A 20,898-nucleotide genomic window follows, 5' to 3' on the forward strand; every position below is an offset into this window, starting at 1 on the left:
ACAGCATTTTACAAAATACTTTTCATCTCCAAGACACTTCACAAAGATTAATTAAAATGTACCAAAGTTTTTTGTGTTTTTTTTTAAAGACTGCCATCTTATCAGAAAGAAAGCCAAATGTTTTTGGGAAAGTCATGAGCAGGGCATGGAGGCACTAGCAGTCACTCACTGTGTGCATCTCAGCATCTGTTATTTTCAGATACAGTGCTTCTGAACATGGAAATCTCATTTAGACACCATTGCTAATAAACCATTAATAAAAGTATCTACCTATGAATTTTTATAACCTTTGATTAAAACATCATCACATCATATGTTAGTGAATTCCACAGGTCCTTTTTGGTATGCCCTGAATCTCCTACCAACAAATTTCATCGTATGATCCAGAGTTCTAATGCTGTACTGGGAGTGGGGTGGGGGCTCTTGTGCACTTTCTCCATACTATTCCTGAATTTATGAACCTCATATGTCCCCCTTAGTTTACTTTTCTAAACTTAGAATACCCAACAGCATTCTGGTTGAAAAACACTCCTGACAATGTTTCCTGTCCTCTCTCTGACTTGGCTTTGTGACATCGTCATATTGTCGAATCTGATTGGCTGCAGCATGTCATCACACTGCCTACATGAACCTTGATTGGCAGGAATATTCTCAGGAAGAAGTCACTTAAAAAACAAACAAACAAACAAAAACATCAGCTGCAGATTGTGGGATGCAACAACTATCTACATGTAATGTAAGCAAAAAATTTGTTGAAACTTAAAAATCCTGACTGGCAACAAATCCTGTAGAATCTGTTATGTTTTATCTGCAGAATCAGAATGAATTTCAGGAACCAAAAAGTCATATTGAAAATATGACTTTCGAGCCATCTTGCCCCAAAATGGAAACTATGCATTCAGTTTTGGTGACTGTAACCCTAGTTTAAGGAGCCATTGGGCACCTAGCTTATATATGTGAATTTCTAACATTGTTTATAGGTAACATCATAGGAGGGATGTTTCTATAAAGAAGGTGCAACTTGTTTCTAGAGAGAATGTGCAACTTGTTTTTTTTTTGCTACTTTCAGGAATTGTAATGTTGCCAATGTAATGCTGTTACATTCATAGTATCAAAATGTTTTCTTTGTATGTTGTTACATTTGCTATTATGTTCCTACTTTTTTTATTCCTGCTACAAAATTGTTTTGTGATTGTTGATTTTGTGATGCATTGCTGTTTTCCTTTCATAAGCCGCTTTGAACAGTTTTTATAGTAGGTGATGAATTCCTACCACCAGCAGCCATCAGCTTTTGAATCACCAAGCAAAAAGCTACTCACTTTCCAAAGCCAGTTTGCACTGAAATCTGGGTTACAAGAAAGGAAAAATATTCATTAAAAAGGACTGGATTCTGAAGAGCAACATGCAATTACTCCTGTCAAAATGAACAAGAATATCCCTGTGCAGGTTAGGCAGGCTTCGTAACGCACTGCATCTTGGTACAGAATTTATAAGAACGCTTCATTTCCACAAGAGACGTACAAAGCAACATATGCTCAAGAAAACTCACAGGAGAGATGTTCTGTGCACCAACACAATTTATCTGTCAAGAGAATGACCTTACCTGGGTGAAAATGTACTTACAATTATCATTCTGTGCCAGAAAAGGACACAAATATTTTGTTATAAGCTCACGGAGTATAAATTCTACCTTCTTCTGCGCTGCAGTTTATTGAGAGGACACTCTTTAGAATTCCAGAAAAGTTCAATAGCTTGCAGACGGTATCTGGCTTTTTAATATTCAGTGCTATTCCTAGCTCTCTTTCACACATACTCCAACATCTGAAAGGATTATTATCCTTCTGTATAATGCAACCCAAAATCCATCATATCTTATGTGAAAACAGAGGAGAGCAGCCAGACCCTTGCCGATTAGTTTAAGCCCTCTATCACTAGTATATTCTTCCCTACGCATTTCCAAAGTATATTAGAGGAACAGTATTTGCTAATGGGTTACATCAATGGAGATGTTCAGCCACAGCACACATTCCAGACAGGATATATGAAAGCAACAAAGGCAATGTGAGGATCCAGCCTTAATATCCATTAACTAATTTGTGGGTTCTCACCACCCCCCCAAAGCTACTAGCCCATCAATGACTCTGCAGTAAGTTCATTGTGGATTTTACATGGCCACTAAGCCCTGCTGACCACAGGATTTGTAAACCACCACAGACAACCAAAACAGCAGGACAATCCAAGACCTGGAAAGTTTAAACTTCAGATCTGTGTGTGTTATTATAGATTTGTAGTTGACAAGGCCTGTCCCACAGTCAGTTCTGAGTCCTTAGAAACACACACACCTTGAGAGACTGCATCTAAATGCTTTGCAAGTTACCATTTGGTACTTCATGCTCAATATCACACCTCAGCATTCTGATCTGCTTAGGTTTAGTTAAGATATTTCCCTCTGCTGCAAGTGTTTACAGATACCAATTTGTCTTAAGCACAAGACCTCTTGGCAATAAGGGCTTGGTACTCTCGCTTATTATAGCAGCTTATTGTGACAGTATCTAGGTTTCCAACACTGGGGCGGGCGGGCAGGGGCTGAGGCAGTAGCAATACTAGTCCCTCTAGCATATTGCTGAAGTAAGAGGCTGAAGAATACAAATAGCAACACACTCAGCACTATTTCTGTGTTAAGTTAAAATATTGCCATTTCCAGCAGAGCACTTCTCGAAAGTGTAAGCAACCTTAGGTTAATTTATCAAAGTTCCTGTACTTCTTAGGTGCAAAACTGTCAATAAATAGTCATTTATATGACATTTTAAATTTAACTCAATCACATGTACAAGTCCCCTTTCCTGTGGGAGTCACCATCAACAGACAGGAAACCAAGTTTCAAGAAGGTACACATGTATATATCATACACTTACTCTGATTTAGCTGTTACTCTCAGGTACATACAGTTAGTAAGGTGCATAATTTAGAATCTCCACTGCATATGTATGCTTGAAAGAATGGTTTTTTATAAAAACACCAAGTAATATTGAAAAGTAAGTAAATATTAGAGGGTGGTTAAAGGTGTATTAAGGCTAGGACAATAAACATTGTGTGACTTGTCTAAGAACCTATTCCAGAATTAAGATCCAGACTCAAACTACTGAGGTCCAATCCAATGGCCATTTCAGTTCTCTCCAACTCAGTTTGAGAAAGAAAAAGCATCTGTGAAAGATTCCATTAGGCAGGAAGCATTGATCAATTGGCATTTTCCAAATGATGTACTAGGACTCTGGGTTTAGAATTTGTGCCCTTGCCAAACCCCTCTCCATTCCACTTTCAAGTAATAATTTGGAGTGGGGGGGGGGGAGAGACACTGAATAATGACTCCCCAACTCAAAACATCTGCATTGGCACATTTGCCTGCAACACTGGCATAACATCATGATTTGTAATGAGCTCTGGCATAGTGGATGGCATTCCCCATTCTATGCATTTGTTAGCTAATGCAGTAAGTCTAATATCCATAATCCTAACGCACATTTACTTGGTAGTAACTCCCAATTATTTCAGTTGAATGTATTTCCAAATAAACATGCTTAGGAACAGACTAAAAAAGGCAGCATTTCTTGAGCTGTTCTGTCCAAAGACCAAACAATGTGCAGCCCATGCAAAGTTTGATATACCCAATCCCAGCTACACTGAAGCTGTGCCCAATTTATGTAGCACTTTTTAATATGCGAAATGCATTTTTTACACCTTGCATTAGACACCCCTCTGCCAAGTTCTCACAGGTCCCATACTAACCAAATTCTATACATGACAAAGTGCTATTCTATACATGCACACAGTGCCAACTACTCAAAATTCTGCTGCAGTTTAATTAATCCATTTTCACATATGCCTCTAACATCAGTCAACCAGGAAGAAAGCCTTTGGTTGCTAGCTGGCAACAGCACACCTGCCCAGTAGTTGTTGTTTCTTCTTTTTTAAATGAAGGCAAGACAGAAAAAGGAAAGCCCCCACCCCCCACCCCCAATTTGAGGTAATGCTCAGAAGAGAAGCATATCAGATGGGCTCTGGAATACATAATATGAACCAGGAACCTCTCCAACAGCACTTACATGAAGCACTGCCAAACTTCATATTATCTCTACAGAGTCACTAAGTTGTTTATTTGTTCCCCAAGGAGATCAGCTAAATGAACTAAATGACACAATTCACACAGACTGATAACAGCAGAAATCTGTCCAAGACACCAAACCTAAAGCAGTACAAGGGAAGAATCCGCCCCAATTAAACAGCCATCTAGCTGAAAGCAATCTGTTCCTTGAAAGTGTCCCATTTAACCAGATTGTCTATTAAGAGGGTATTGACTTTAATAAATTCAGAGAGGACTGAAATAATGTTTACAGCCCATTCATCCTGGAGAAGAAGTGGACACAGCTGATAATGTGACAACTCCTTATTGAACCTAATCGCTTAAGTCAAACCAGCCAGAAAGCTTGCTTCTTGAAATGTTGAAGTGACCTTTCAAGCATGCTCATTACTCTCCCTCCCTCCTTCCTCATGCCCCCCATGCAGATACACAGCAATTATTTGTTGATACAGCAGAAACACTTTTTTAAAAAATCTATTTTACAAGGTATACAACAAAGACTTTTTAGCCTGCGGAATAGGCAAGTTTTCAAGATACACAGGGCTGCACATTTAAGCACAGTTCTTCATCAATATCTCCTGCCCAGGGCTTTGATGGTTTTGCTGTCCAAGATTCTCATCTCTCCACACATTAAACAAAACAAAATCCCTAAGGCTGCAATCCTAATGACCTATGCTAGTAGAATGGTTCAAGAATTGAAGCAAGTAGTAATTGACTCCTCAGCATACATGGTAAGGTTCAAAGAGAGCCTATCTGCCTCCTTTTTCTCCCCAACCACAAAATCTGTTCCTCTACTTGGTGGCTAAGATCCACACACACATACTGAGACCTCAACAGACAACAGTTTATCCATAAGCTCTGAACAGGTTCTTCTGTCCATTCCACCCTGGATACTTTTCACAAGTTACACACAACTCAACGGTGATGTTGAGAGGATTCAGTTCCATCAAACATTTTGTTCTTTACTTTCATGGGGGTCTTAAAGCTTCACTTTGAAGATGGTCTGTTTTTGAGTACCAACACCCAAATGACACCCTTTCTGAACAGCAAGTACCACTTAAAAGTAAATAAAGTCAATAGCCCACTTCTTTGCTTACTGAGGTCTCTGTGACTTTAAGGAAATCCTTTGCACATCAGTGAAGTGAATGCAGGTGGCAACTGCCATCTTCCTGACTTTTGTATGTTTTGGTCGTGCAATAAGCATCATAACTATTTTTTGAGCAAAGTGTATGAGAATGAATCCAGTCCTAGACAAATGACTTGCCTTCCAAATCAAACCCGGTCTCCTTTTAGCCACCGCCAATGGAGATAACTGGCGGTGGTGCGTTCCTTCGACCGGCTCAAGACAACTGCGATCCTACCAATATTCACGGAAATCTGGGAGGCTTGCTTCGGAGTAACCGTGCAAACAACAATGGGCTGCACAGAAAGGAGCGCGGCTCTTGAGAGATGGCTGCGATTGTGTATCTCGAAAAGAAGCCCAATTCGTCAGGAAGAAGAACACACAAAACGAGGCAGCAGCAGCAGAAGTGAGGCTGGAATTCCATCCACGCCTACTTGGGGATGAACTCCAGTGAACAAAACGGGACTTTCTTTCACGTAAAATGGGCGTCGGATCGGGCCGCACGCTTATTTAAAGGGGAATACGGAGGAGAAAGAAAGAAAGAAAGAAAGAAGAGACGGAAGATGCTCCCCCTCTTCTTTCTCACAGAGCAATACCCGGCTCAGCATCACCGCCCAAGCCCCAAACAGCCTCTTACCTTCTCTGTTGTTGTTGCTGCTGCTGCTGCTGCTGCGGAGAGGTGCTTTGCCAAGGGAGGGGGGATCCCCTGTGAGGCTGGCCGCTTCTAAGCCGGGCAGCTGTTGGGCTCCTTCTCGGAACCAAAGGCACCCGGAACAGACGCAGATCCCCTTCTTTCTACCAATCTAATTTACTCGCGGGGGGAGGGAGCGATGGTTCAGGCTGCGCGAGAAAAGCAGGCGCCGATCCAGCGCTTTCGGAGGATCTCTCCGGCGGTCCCAGTCTATAAGGCAGCTCAGCTGGTCCGATCTGCGTGCGAGCAGCGGAGGGGGGGGGGGAGAGAAGCAGGAGCAGGAGGAGGAGGGAGAACCGGGAGCCCCCCTCCCCGGTCGCCTGCTCAGGGCCTGCCGGCTCCTCCTTCCCCCATGCTGTCCTGGGGGGGAGGCAACCCCCGTGGCCCGCCGGGCGCCTCGCGCTGCGCCCAGGCCCCCTCGCGCGGCCCGCGCGGTTGGCCCGGGGAGGGGCACGTCCCGTTAGCTCCGCTGCGGCCTCCCCGGGGCCTGCAAGCACGCCGGGCGGGGGAAACCCAGGCCCGGACAGGGCTCGGAGAGGCTGGTGTGGGGAAGCCCCTCAAGAAGGTCGCGGACAACGAAGAGGCGGCGGCGGCGAGGCAGCCCGGTCTGCGTGGCCGCTGGGTGCCGCTCGGGCTGCCTTGGCGGCGGCGGCGCTTCAGTCACTCGCTCTCCTTCCCAGCAGCGCCGCGCCGCGCCGCGCCGCCCCGCCGGCTCTCCAAGTGCCACCACTTCGGCAGCGGCTTCGGCGCTCCCGGGAGAGCCGGGCTGCCCCCCGCCCGGAGGTATAGCAGGCAGGCAGGCAGGCGGGCTCCGGGCGGCGCTAAGCGAGGCTGGCCCCTAGTGTGGCTACTGGCAGGCAGGCGGGCTGCTTCCCTCTCTGTCTTGCTCGCTGAGGGGGAAGCCGACTAAGGCGCCGCCGCCGCTCCGCCTCAGCTCCCGTTGCCAGCAGGCTGCGCGCCCTCGCGCCCGCCCCAGCCCGAGGAAGTGGCCGCTCGCTCAGCGGCAGCTGCAGCCACTGAGGATCTGTGTCATGTCTGTCTGTGCAGCGGAGGGGATGGGCGGCGAGGAGCCGAGGCGGGGCCAGCCCGCCGACACACACACGCCGCCCTGTGACAGGCGGCGAGCCGGGGCCCAACCAGGAGCGGCCCCCTGCTGCAGAGCCCTCCCCCTTCCAGCCGTCCTCCCCTCGCTTGTCGCCTCACTGAGGAGAGAGGCAGAGAGAGGAGAAGGGAGCGGAGCTCGGGAGTTAGCGGAGAGGGTCTTTCCCCTCACCGCGGGGGCTAGACTGAGGGGAAAGAGCCGCAGGGCGAGCCTTTTCCCCGCTCTTCCGCTTCTTCTCTGTCCCGCTTCTCGCACCTCCCGGCGGAGGCGGTGCCTCGCTGAGGAAAAAGTCCGGAGAAACCCCGCGAAGTGCTAACGGCGGGCACCAGCGCGGACACGCTCTCCGGCTCCTCGCGCGCCCGCCTCCTGCTTCTTATGGGAGCCTAGAAGGAGCAGTAGAGGCTGCTGTAATAATCCGAGTGAAAAACGGCCGCCAGCTTCTAGCCATGTGCGTGTGTCTCTAGGCAGGGAACTGGAGGTGGCTCCTTCTCCCTCGGGCGGGCTGCGGCCACTCAGGAACCCGTCTGGGCTTCCTTTCGACAGAAGCGCCGGATCCCGTCCTGCCCTCCTCCGCCTCTTGCGCTCCGCTGGGCCGGCCGGAGTTACACAGGGGGGGACGAGGTTGGAAAACCCTCCCCGGAGCCGTTCACACGACGACGCCTTCGCGTGTTCCAGAGCGGGGGGAGGCCCTGTGCAAGTTCTGGGGCCAAGAGGGAGCCCGGCACAAAGGGCTCTGAAAGCGGGGAGGCAGTTTTAGCGTCGCCGAGCTCGCTGCGGTCTTCCGCAGTTTCCATGGGGACAACGCGGCGAAGTTAGCGCCCTCAGCCCCTCATGAGCCTGTTGTGCAGACTCGCGCGGCGCTAAGGCGCCCTGTGTCTAGTCCTGGCTAAGTGTTGCCATCGCTCTGTGCACTTCCAGGGACAAAGGCGGAGGACAAAGTCAGTGAGGAGCACTCCAGATGTCTTGGACTACAACTCCCATCAGCCCCGAGGAGTCCCAGCAGCAGCAGGCAGGGCAGCGCGTTGGCGACTCCTTATTCTGCTGGACTTCCAGCTACTTTTGTCTCCCGCAGAGGGTTTCCCATCACCTGATCCTTTAACCTGGAGATCCTAGAGATTGAACCTAGCCATCCTCCCATTGGACTCTCTTTTCCAGCAAAGTAAATATAGGTGTCTTAGGAATGGACTGCTAAAATTGTCCCTGAACCATAGCTGTCAACGTTTCCCTTTTGTAAAGGGAAATTCCCTTATTCCGAATAGGATACCTCGCAAGAAAAGGGAAAAGTTGACAGCTATGCCCTGAACCAGTCTGACCTTGGTTTCAAATCGAGATCCCTTCCTTTTTATGTTTGTTACTCACAGTTGTAGAGTTGAACTACTTTCCCTCCCTCTCTTTCCTCATTAGAGATGTACTGCAATGGGTTAATCCCAAATGGCTCACAGGTGCATGATGTTTCAGTGCAACAAAATAACATCTAATAATTATGCTGCCATCAAAATGTCAATATTCCACATATTAAAATAATATCTAATGTCCTGGTCCCATTAACATGTCAGATTTTAATGCCACTTCCTTGAACTCATTTCTTCAAAAATAAAAATAATAAATGAATAAAAATGTAGCAGAGTTTGTTCTTGTGATACCTTATTTTTTGACATGTGTGGACCAGGGGCACCTGTCTGCAAAGTACAGCGTTCTTCTAACTCATTTCTTCCCCTCCATTAGGGGGATGCAAAGTGGATTATTGCCATAAATCAACCTATTAAGAAAGAGCCTTTGTTTGAGAATAGCCCAAGGAGTTCAGCATAAAGAGAACAAAACATTTTAAGCAGCTGAGAGAAGCACTTAACAAATAACAGTTTATTTTTTAAAACCCTCTGAGTTGTTTCCATTTAGCCCACCCACCCTTTTCACATGGGGGGTGGAGGTGTGAGCATATATGCCATGAATAATAATGTAAATATTCATGGGAAAGAATGATACAACTAAACATTCACTGCTGCTTTTTTTAAAAAAAAACTTTCCAGAGCAGTAACAGAAAATTATGGGGAGGAATGACATCTTCGGAACGCTTTAGACTACCACAGATACTTCAAATATTAAGTTGTTTCCTTGCAACAGCCACTTAAATAGGGTGGCTTGCTTAGGAGTGGGGAGTGTTTTATTGAAGGTTTAAAGAAATCTAGGAGCTTTAAAAATAATATTTTGCAGCAAAGTCTACCAAAATATCTTGAACTTCATAACTGTTTACTTAAGGGAAGATAGCATTTGCCATACCACATCAAGGCATTCGTCCATCAAGTCTAATATCCTGCCTCCAGCAGTGCCCACTGCTGAATGCTTTACAGTCAGAGTTATATCAGATGAACTGAAGTATACCATAAAGCTCAACATGGCAGTGATATCATTTAACTGTTATGGACTGGGATGGTTGACATGCAATGACACCCCGGAAAACCATATGAAAAATATCTTGGCAAATCTACAATAGCTGCTGAGTTCCAACAAGAAATGATGATTTGGAGAAACACTCTATGATATGCTGGCAGTTCTTTTCTCAAGCAAGGAGGACAACTGCAAGCACCCTACCCTAGATAATTATTCTGTACTAAGGAACAAGGCTGGCACTTAAGCAGTCTTTTAACATAGCCTTTTAACATAGCCACATTCCAATTGTCTAGAATGAAATCACAGGCCAAAGGAGAAGGCAAAGGAGAAGGTATCTGAATGAGTTTCAAGAGATCTAAAATACTTTAGCCACTTGAATGCATTACATGAAGCAAAACAAAAAAACAAGATCACTGGGGCAAGTGTCCTCACTTTCCATCTCCAAATAGTATAGTCAGCTAGATACCAAAGTATGAACAACAACCAAGCCTCTTGAAAAAGGAAATGTTATAGAAGTTTGTACCATGTGGGAAAAGACTGTGTTTCAAGGGGTGCTTTGCATGAAGCAAGTCCCAGGTTCAGTACCTGGTAACTCCAGGTGGGGCTGGAAAAGACAAAGGTCTAAAACCCTGGAGAACTGCTGCTGAACCAAATGGACTGACTTTTGTGGAAGTTAAGGTACTTTCCTATCTTGTTTCTAATTGCGCCTGGGAGAATCAATTCAAGCTATGGGAAGTGGCAGAATGCTTCACGTGTATGTATATTTTAACCATTGAAAATCCCTCACATTTACATAATGTTTGAAGTAGTCTAGGATGTGGCAAAGGAAATAAAGAGTAGATGGTTAACCACTGGTATTTAACCACAAATGAATTTGGCTTAAAAGATTGAAGTTCCTCTAGTCTAGGCAACAAGAGCCATAAAGAAGCTTTCCCCAGGAAAAGCAAATCAATCATCAGACTAAGGCAGAAAGTAATGATTTGCTGCTCTATTTATTGAATTGTGAGTCACCATAAAAGCTACCAAATGCGTGCAATAAAAGCAAAAGGGGGGAAAAACTGCTTCTCACTTAATTGGCATTTACTTAGACAATAAAGCAAACAATCTTACGTGATAATATACAAGTTGTGTGACTTGCATATGAAATAAAAGAACTACTCTTGTCAACTTCATAGGCCACACTTTTACTCCTGGGGACTGATTACTTTCATTGGGTTTGTATCAGCTGGCACTTAGCAATGGGTCAATAAGCAACCATCTGAAGAGATCTGAAGAGGTTGTGACTTGGACACCGATTTGGGGGCTGGGGCAATGGGGCAGAGGATCAGGTACTGATTACCAACACAGGCCAGAGCCACACCATACATTTAAAGCATTATACCACTTTAAACAGAATCATAGGAACCGTAGTTTGCTAAGGGTGCTGAGATTTGTCAGAAGACCCCTGTTTTCCTCATAGAGCTACAGTTTCCAGAGTTCCCCGGGAAGAGGGATTGATTGTTAAAGCGCTCTGAAAATTGTGGCTGAGAGGACTAGAGGGCCTCTAACAACTTTCAGCACCCATAAACAAACACACTTTCCAAAAAATCTTTGTAGGAATTCATGGCTGTTTAAAGTTGTATCATAGTGTTGTAAATAGATTATGTGAATACGGCCACAATCTGGTCTTGAGATCTTCATTCCAGTAGGGGCCCCATCTGAATCACACAACTAGTTTAATGTGGTTCCTCTCACCATGCATAATCCTTCAGGCTAGTTAAAATGCAAGCAGATTATTCTGCAGTGTAAATGTGAAGGGAGCTTCCAAATTCAACCAGTTTCCTCAAGGTTTCTCAATGTAACAGGGAGCATGAAGAGGTAGGTGGCAGGATTTTGCCCTGCTGGTTCTCAAGATAATAATGCACGATAGTTGGCTATGTTAATGGGTTCTATCAGGAGATAAAGGAAATATATTCCACACTGCTATGATCCTTCTCTCCCTTCTGGACTAAAGATATGCTCCCCCACCATAGCAAAAAAAGGAAGGCAGCACCATATGCAAATATATGTCATAAGCTACCCTATAGGCTTATGCATGCTTAACCCTGCTTCCAACTCTGTTGCATTTACGCAAGAGAAATTACTTGTGCAGCCAGATCATGTCCATGCAATTTACTCAGATGTTGCATGGTAACTTCACTCCCCCTTTTTTTGCTTGTGACACACTTGTACTTTGCTTTGCACATGCGCAGAGGCAGCTCCTGTATTACTAACTCATCCCTATACTAATCTAGGAACACTGAAAACAGATTCTAGTGCTGAGCTCTTATGATCCATGGCTCTTTCCCTGTATTTTGAGTGGAGGGAAGCATATTTCTTTGCCTCCTCCAAACTTTCTTGTCAATGCAATTAGAGTCAAATTATGAAATGAGCTTTCTATTACCAGAACCCTATGAGATGTACCATTTCAGCTGTAATCTTTTAATTATTTTTTTTAGGCAGGGGGAAAAAAGTTGTGTAGCTAGCGCCTATAAAACATGGCTGGCTGAATTCATTTTACTTTCAAAAGGTGTTGAAATTAAATCTCCTACTCTCTGCAGATGGTTGGAGATAGGGATCAAAACATTGTTAACCCTTCCCACACATAAATGAGAAAGCATTACAAACATAATTGAACAAGAAATCAATTTAAAACCAACAACCACAAAACAATTTTCAGAGGAGAGGGGTAGCAATGTAAGTATATTCCAGGAAAATCAACAAAGTCTTGTAGCACCTTAAACCATAACAAATGTATTACGGTCCAAGCTTTCAGACTACAATCTGCTTAATCAGGTATATAAACTGGCAGGTAGGTATCTATATGGTGGTTGGTGGAGAGAGGGACTGTTAGATAACAGAGAAATGAAATGCAAAAAGTCCAAACTATTACGGTTATATTAAATGTGTTTTATGTAAATCATCATGGTGACCATTTACAAAGCAGTGTGGATGATGGTACAAGTATCCTGGCATTGATATGCCAATGAACACCTGCAGTGATAAAAACCCATTATCTCGTTTCAGGGCCCAGGTGATAGAACTTCTTGAGAAGTTGTATTTCAGTGGTTTTATACTGGAAACTCTATTTGAAGTTTCGTCTTCAAGAATAGTCCCCTAAAGGTGAGTAACACAATGTCCTGAGAGGTTGAAATGTCCCCCCACTAGTTTCTTTGAATATGTCTCTCTCTGATATCAGACTCTTATCCATTTACTCTTTTCTATAGAGACTGGGGGCTTTTTGGTCTTATGTGGAATGCAGAAGAGCATTGCTTGCAGATGATAGTATATATCAGACTAAATTAAGTCCAGGTGCAATTTTTATTTGGCACATGTGGTATTGGATGTGGGGCAGATAAACTCATGGCTGCAAAGGAACCATTGGGGGCGGCAATTTCTTCACTTGTGATTCACAGCTACTGGCATTCAGAGGCACATTGCCTCTAACATTGGGGATAAAGACTGGTGCTGATAGGGTATTCCTTTTGGCACCTGGTTAAGAAACCAAGGCTTTTAAATTTTACTATATGGTTTTAGCTGTCTGAATGGTTTTGGTTTATTAGCTCTCCATGTTTATGACATTGCTTGATTTGCTATTGATTGTTTTAATATTGTATTGATACTTGGAACGTTTATGCATGCTGCCCTTTAGAACCCATGTTTGACTGAAGATGTTGTATTAATTTTCTAAATAAATAGAGTGAATTAGAGTGGCTGGCAAATGAGAGGGCAAAAGAAAGTGCCAATTGGAAAGGGCTCTGATCATCTGTATCTGCCTGTGCAACCAATAGCTTCTGAGTTATCCAGCGGTTTGCTACCTGGTTAGTAAGCTATTACTATGCTTCCCTATAATTTGGTTTGAGAACATATGCACATGTATTTTCCAATCATCAAATCATAGAATTGTAGAGTTTGAAGGGACCCTGAGGGCCATCTAGTTCAACCTCCTGCAATGCAATGCTTACATGTCTACTAATTAGAGTGGCCATTTATGTATTGCCAAGCAAGAGAAAAATCATTCCCCAAAAGAGGACAATAGAGAACACAAGTCTGGGGGGAAATGCATCTGTTAATTTATATGCATAAATGCAAATTTAGAAATGACTAAATTAAATAGTAACACAATGCAATTCACCATCGTGTGGAAGACTGGGACCAGGTGGTCTGTGTACCTGCTCAGCCTGCTGCCCAGGTGCCAGCTATTGATGGACAGCTTCAAGGCCCCTGCTCATCCTGCTTATGGTTATTTATTTTTAAACCAGACTTAGACCAGTCAGCACTTTAAGCAGAGGACTGTCCCCTGGCTGCACTTCACTAATGTCCTCTGTAAAGTAGGACACATGGCCACCCTGGTACTAATTAAACAGGCAGTTGGCTGCAAATTTCTCTCTCATGTCCAGTATCGTGGGTGTATCTTCTAAAACAAAACAAGAACTGAACAAAGAGAGAGAAAGTTCTTCCACAAATTAGTAACTGCCTTGCTCTGTAGTTTCCTTCACACTCACTCCGGTCATCATCTGAGGCCCTGCTTGAAATTCCTTTACCTCCAGCGTTGAAGGAATCATATTTCGAATTCATTTATTGGTAATTGATCACCAGGCCATTGCCAAGCAAAAGTTTAACAAAGGGGGATACACACTTGAATAAAAATTACAAAAAGGAACTTAAATAATACGGACACAGGTTGAATTCAAATTATATATATATATATATATATATATATATATATATATATATATGAATGTATACACACAGAGAGAGACAACCTTAGAATTCTGAATTTTCCTAGTGAACCACATCATTCTCCATAGGGAAAGTATTGTTCCTATTTTGACATATGGTAAAAATGGCAGTAATGTGAATAATGTGACATAAAACATTAGGATGTGGGAACATGAACCAATAAAATTATTAATCTCCCCAGCAGGACACAGCACTCTGCCCTTAACATCATGGGAAATGTGCAGTCTTTGCAGCTACATTTATATCTTTTCCACATAGCAGATCAATAATGCAACGTGATCAAGGCAATTCCTTGTGATGGGAGCTTTTGTATACTACAGGGGCAGTGCAAGAGTCCAACGTGGGGATGTGGTTTACCACATAGCCTCACAACTTATGAATTGGACCATTGATTTTAACTACCCAAGTCTCTGGTGATACGATGAATCAAGAAGAGTATTGTTTGCGGTAATAGGCCCTGTGGAGAGGTCCTAAGCAGTGCTGGATTCTTCCCTTTGAAACGTGAAGAAGGCTGAGGGAGCGTGCAGGAGGTGTGTAAGGCTGGGAGGTGGTTGTGAGGTGTTTCATAGGAAATGTGCTAAGCACTAAACATCCAGTTCCCACTTTGCCACTGCACTGAACACAATTACATTTACAGCAGGGGCATGCAGGGCTTACCTACCTTGGATCAGCAGGACAGCTTTCCATCAGAGTACAGCTGAAAGCTTTGCAACAGAAAATAGACCAAATGTAATCCTTCCAGAAAGCAAGCCCAAGCCCCACATCATAAAGTAAATAGGTCTATTGCATGATGGCAACAGAGACCCAGGAAAGTGCAAATGTTGTTAAACAAAGACTGGAGGGGAGTGTTTGGGAATAGGAGTGATTCATTCACTTATGCTGACAGAATCCTATTAACCAGTATGGTATATTGTCCTCTGATACTATAACACATCTTAAAAGTCTTGCAGAGGGAGACCATTGTACCTTGTATTCCAGTTGTGTGAGGCTAAGCTTAACTGGTGTATGAGAGAGAGCGACAGAAAGAAACAGCCAGCCAGCCATGAAACATTTTTATCTGTTTGCATTTGGGAAAAGGATGCAATGCCATTGAACTTGATAGTTAAAATAGTGGTCTGAGTTTCAGTGCAGTAGCTAGCTGAACCTGGAAGCTGCCTACCGGTAATTATATTAGGTGTCATGCACTAAGGATGTCACCACAAGTTGGCTGGGAAGTAATGTAAAAAGAAGCAGATAAGAAGGAGCAGCAAGACAAGCAGGTGGGAAACAGGAAGAACAAGCAAGTGGACAACCACACTGGAATTTCCATTCCATCTGATAAATTAGGCTCTTATCACAAAAGTTCAATTCGTGGAAGTTGATGCTATCAATAGCTAGTAGCCACTGTGGCTAAGCTCTGTCTTCCCTGTCGGAGGCAGTAGACCTCTGAATCCCAGTTTCTAGGAACCACAATTGGAGAAAGTGCTGTTGTGCTCAGGTTTTCCTTTTGAGTTGTCTTTGTGAGTGCTGGACTTGATAGATCAGTGGGGCTCTTCTTATGTTCTTAAATTGTAAGGACGCACAGGGAAATTGTCCTTTAGGCCCATTGCTAAGGGTCAGAGCCAGCAGCAGAAGCCCAACACAGCTAGTTTCAGTTTTGTGGAAAATGATCTTTACAGGCTTATCTTTAAGTACAGTGGAACAAGGCAGATAGAGGTCACATGCATGCCATACATTTAAAGCACATTGTTTGGCCCCCAATTAATAATGGAAACTGTAGTTTGTTAAGGATTCTGGAATTGTAGTTTTGTGAGGGGTTAACTGCAGTTCCCAAGATTCTTTTGAGGAAGCCATGTGCTTTAAATGTATGGTGTGGATTTGACCAGAGAGACTAGGAAAAATTGGACGGATCCTGCTTTAGGACCAGCTCTCCTTAAGAGCTGTTACTTTGTGCATGAACAAAATGCTAATACCTTACTGCAATTTCTGTTGCTGTCTAATTGACACACTTCTATTCATTTTATTTATATAATCTCTGTGTTGCATTCCTCCCTCCAAAGAAAATGTTCAACCAGTTTACAACCTATCTTAAAATATCAGATAAAACCTTACAAAATGTAAAAACAAAGCATTGCAAATGAAAATCAAATACAGGATCCACATTTAGGGTAGCATACTTAACAGGAAAACAATATATTCTCTTAAGCATTAAAAAAAAATTGCAAATAAAATACTATACTGCAATTTAAAAATCCACATATACAAGGCACATTTATAGAAGCTTCACCTACATTTCCACAGCTCAGGAGCAGCTCCCAAACACATTCTTAGCAATCCTTCATACAGAAACCGCATGCTCAGACATTCTCACCAACCATGCCCAGCTATCTCTTACCAACCAATATCTGACTTACCGCCTGGTTTTACTCAGCACCACATCCTTCCTATGAGCCTCCATCATGGCAGCACCATGGACAAGTTTTATCCTGCATGATAATATCATTTGCTGCATGATGCTAAGGATAAATAAATGGATTCTCCAATTATTGCTCCGTAATGTAATGTGAGCAAGTAATGACACTGAGGAAAACATGAACTAGTTCGCATCTATTTGTAATTAACATTCGCTTCCTTTCCTGTCTATACTAGAAAGAAGAGGATGTATCTATATTTAACTCATAGTTTAATATTGTATCTTAAAACCAGATTTACAGACAATTCTATAGCTGAGGCAGGAATGAAGATTTTACTCCTGCTCAAAATGGAACACTTCATTTCCATTAAAATTGTGTGTCTTTTATACATGGAAGGCTTAATTGTTCCCAGAATTGCCTCATTAACTTCAGAAAGGTTTACCATTACAGACCCCAGAACCATGGTGCTAATTAGAAAGGAACTGGCTTTAGTCTGAGGGAAGAATTGTGTCTTCTTTGAGAGAAGGCTCATTCAGTCATTGACAGAGAGTGGCTGCCAGACAGTAGAAATTACTGCCAGGTATATAAATTCAGAGAATACCTATAACAAATGCATCAGTCCCAGAGCCAAGCACACTAAACTAAGATACTAAAATAAGCTACTCTGGCATTTAAATAACAAATATTGTTAAGCAATCTGTCAAGTCCAATGCCACCCAACCAAATTAATCATGAATAGTCTCCTGGCCACAGGCTCTTCTGCACCTAACCAGTGCATTTATGATACCCAAAATGAGGATTCACTGCCAACATTTAATAGCTGCATCAAAGCCCATAGAGGAGTGGACTGAATTGGGTGAAGCCCATTCTTATTTGAAATATATCTTAACCCTCCTGGGCTGGAAGCTGCAGTCAGGGCAGAATGCAGCTGCTAGGTTGGTGAGTAGGGCAGATCAACACAAGTATATATAACTGGTCCTGGAAGCCGATTCTGTACCTGCTGCCTCTTTAAGGTGGTAGTGCTAGCCTATACTAGTTCAAACCAACAGATAAATGAAGCGAAATGAAGTGACTGAAAATCTGGGGGTGGGACGGGAGGAACAGAATAGAGAAAAGTTCCCAAAGCCACTTAACCCAAGGATAGGGAACCTGTGACCCTCCATACATTGTTGGATTCTAACTCCCATCCATTCCAGATATTACAGACAATGGTCAGGAATGATAAGTAAAGGTAAAGGGACCCCTGACCATTAGCTCCAGTCGTAACCGACTCTGGGGTTGCAGCGCTCATCTCGCTTTATTGGCCGAGGGAGCCGGCGTACAGCTTCCGGGTCATGTGGCCAGCATGATTAAGCCGCTTATGGTGAACCAGAGCAGCACACGGAAACACCGTTTACCTTCCTGCCAGAGCGGTACCTGTTTATCTACTTGCACTTTGATGTGCTTTCGAACTGCTAGGTTGGCAGGAGCAGGGACCGAGCAACGGGAGCTCACCCCGTCGCGGGCATTCGAACTGCCGACCTTCTGATTGGCAAGTCCTAGGCTCTGTGGTTTAACCCACAGCACCACCCATCCATTCCAGATATCACAGCCAATGGTCAGGAATGATGGGAGGGCATAAATCAACAACATCTGGAGGGCCACAGTTTTCCCATCTTTGCTTGAGCAAATAGGGAGGTCTTCGCCAGATGTTGCAAAGCTTGGCAATGTTGGCACTGGACAGGTGTCTGCATTCTAAAGTTGGGGCTCTACTGCAGAAAATATCATGTTCTTTGCTGAAGCACAGTGCACCTCTCTTAAAAAGGGTAGTGTACTTGGAACAGGGCCTTGAGAAAAGATCTGAAGCCTTGGGTAGAATGAGATTCTGGAGGATGTGTTTGACAACAGAAGAGTGAAGGTGAAACTAATTGTATGTACAGCTAAAGAAGCATTGTGGATTAAAACAAAACAAAACACCACCAGGTCCAATTCTTGCCTTAAAACACTTGGAACAGACAGCTTGTCTCTCCTCCTCAGTGTGCTGATTAGGACTATTCTGCCAAGAGGAAAATATTCAATTTCCCAAGTTATGCTTGCATGCTGTGGCACTTCCGCCCACTCTAATTGAATGTGTTCACGTGCAGTTTCCTGATGGGCTGGATTAATATGTCAGAGGTTCTGTGTCAAACTGCGCACTGGACGCTTATTACCACTTTGGTTCTTCAGTATATCATGGTCCTTCCTTAGCCTACTCATAAAGAAACAACCATAGAGTTCCCAGGGAAGAGGGATCAATTGTTAAACCACTCTGCAAGTTGAAGCTCTGTGAGAGAAATCAAGGTCTCCTAACTATCAGCACCCTTAACAAACTACATTTCCCAGGATTCTTTTGAGCAAGCCACGACTATTTAAGTGGCACCATAGTGCTTTACATGTATGGTGCAGATGGGGCCAATATAGTCTGTAATGTAGATGGCCACATCTACACCACACATTTAAAGCACTCTTTTACCACTCTTACAGCCGTGGTTTCCCCCAAAGTATGCTGGGAGCTGTAGTTTGTTAAGTGTGCTGGGAACTATAGCACTATAAGGTTTCTCCTAAGAGACCTCAGTTGCCAGGATTCTCTGGTGAAAGCCATGACTGTTACAGTGATATTGTACTGTAAATGTAAAATGCAGATCTTCTTACAAATATCTGAAGAAGAGGACGCGGATATACTGTAAGAGGCATCATATTAATTGTGAATCATAGAATTGTAGAGTTGAAAGGCACCATGAGGGTCATCTAGTCCAACCCCCTGCAATGCAGGAATCTTTTTGCCCAACACGGGGCTCAAACCCACGGCCCTGAGATTAAGAGTGTCATGCTAAAGGTTATGAACTTATTTACAGACATCTGTAAATTAGAGATGCCCATCCACTTCCTTTTCCAGCTTTGAGATGAGCCTAGTCTTTCCCCCCAGATAAATTGTTATATAGTCTTGTCAGCTTTTGAGTAGGTATGGATGCAGAGCTGGGGATATCCCTGACAGCACTGAGAAAGAAAAGGTCACCTCTTTTCAGCAGGGAAACTGTCAGTGCCAAGGGATAATCTTCTTCATCCTCATCAGCGGTTGCTGGGAAAAGCTGGTGCTTAGGTCGAGCGACATGATAGCAGCAAAGCCAATGGCAATTAGCCTGTCAGTATCAAACAGCTCTGCTTTTGTGTTTAACAATTTGCCGGCATTTTATGATTCCAAACATTGCTAGACCCTATGATTTTCTCTCTACCTTCCCCACTTTATTATATTCTGTGGATCTTGAAAGGACATGAATTACTGGGGTCTGAGCTGATGAACTTGGCTATACCAATGGATGAGCTTTCAAAGCTGACGCAAGGCATTTTGCTGCGATAAGTGAAGGACAAGATGGCATCCCTCCCCACGGGTGTGTCATAGTCATTAATGATGTAAATCTTCTAATGGGGCTCAAGATAGCATATATAACATATATATTTCCTTCCCTCCTCCATCCTCATAGCAAATAGTGTAATGCATTGTGAGAAATGAATGGGGTAGTCCTATTTTGTATAGGTGATGGAAATAACTGGGGGAACAAACCAATCATAATAGAAGTGATGCCAGTGTGACAACTTGTTTCCTTTGCCATATTAACCAAGCAACAGTTGAAGCCCTTAGCAAGGCTAGACTGGGTGATACTTCTTTGAAACCCAAAGCAAAGTATTTTTTGTACTCATAAAATATAGTCAGGACCTCCCTAAACTATGCTAGAAAATGCCATATGCTAAGAAACTGTTTTGAATTGTGAAAAGAAAGTGTTCAGCTGAAAGCACACATTCCCTAAAAAGCAAGTTTTACAAACTAACCCACTTGTGAAAATTGCAAATTGCCAGCGCTACTGAGTTTGAATGGACTTACAGTCTGCACTGAATTTTTGTCCTTGTTGTGAAACCAAGAGCTCAAGGTCATGGCTAGATGATCAATAGATCTTTCTGAAGTCATGGTACACTTTTTTAATGGCTCAGTTTCCCATCACTCATTGATTTATGGTTCCACTGTCATTCTGTATTGAGAAAAGTGAGGGAACAGCACCAAGAGGGGCAGGCAGCTGCACAATTGCCAGGAGTGGAATCTTCAAGACATAACAAGTAAAGTAGTCACAGTCAATGCAACTTGTCAGAACGTTTGAGTATCTATGAGAAAAGTGTGTGATAGCACTTCAATTTAAAAATTACATGGGATCGTGCAAGCTCCCTCTCCTGCCCTGAAAAGCCAACTGCTGTTTGGATCAGTAAAACAAACACCAATGCTGCAGAACTCAA

General features: G+C 43.5%; 1 protein-coding gene and 1 long non-coding RNA gene across 2 annotated transcripts in view; one reads left to right on the forward strand and one right to left on the reverse strand.

Moving 5' to 3' along the window:
• LARGE1 (LARGE xylosyl- and glucuronyltransferase 1) overlaps nt 1-7,003 on the reverse strand; it is a 323,190-nt gene extending 316,187 nt beyond the window's left edge. The window contains exon 1 of the mRNA XM_080971695.1: nt 5,899-7,003. The gene's annotated coding sequence lies outside the window, so the exon portion shown is untranslated. The remainder of the gene's footprint in view (nt 1-5,898) is intronic.
• LOC308457738 lies at nt 681-19,995 on the forward strand. Its single transcript, XR_013977099.1, has 4 exons — nt 681-736; nt 12,488-12,583; nt 13,160-13,285; nt 19,884-19,995. It is a non-coding gene; the product is annotated as an uncharacterized lncRNA (long non-coding RNA).
• The last annotated feature ends 903 nt before the right edge of the window (nt 19,996-20,898 follow it).

This window comes from Podarcis pityusensis (genome assembly GCF_964106645.2).
Source record: "Podarcis pityusensis genome assembly, chromosome: 10".
Classification (NCBI taxonomy): Eukaryota; Metazoa; Chordata; class Lepidosauria; order Squamata; family Lacertidae; genus Podarcis; species Podarcis pityusensis.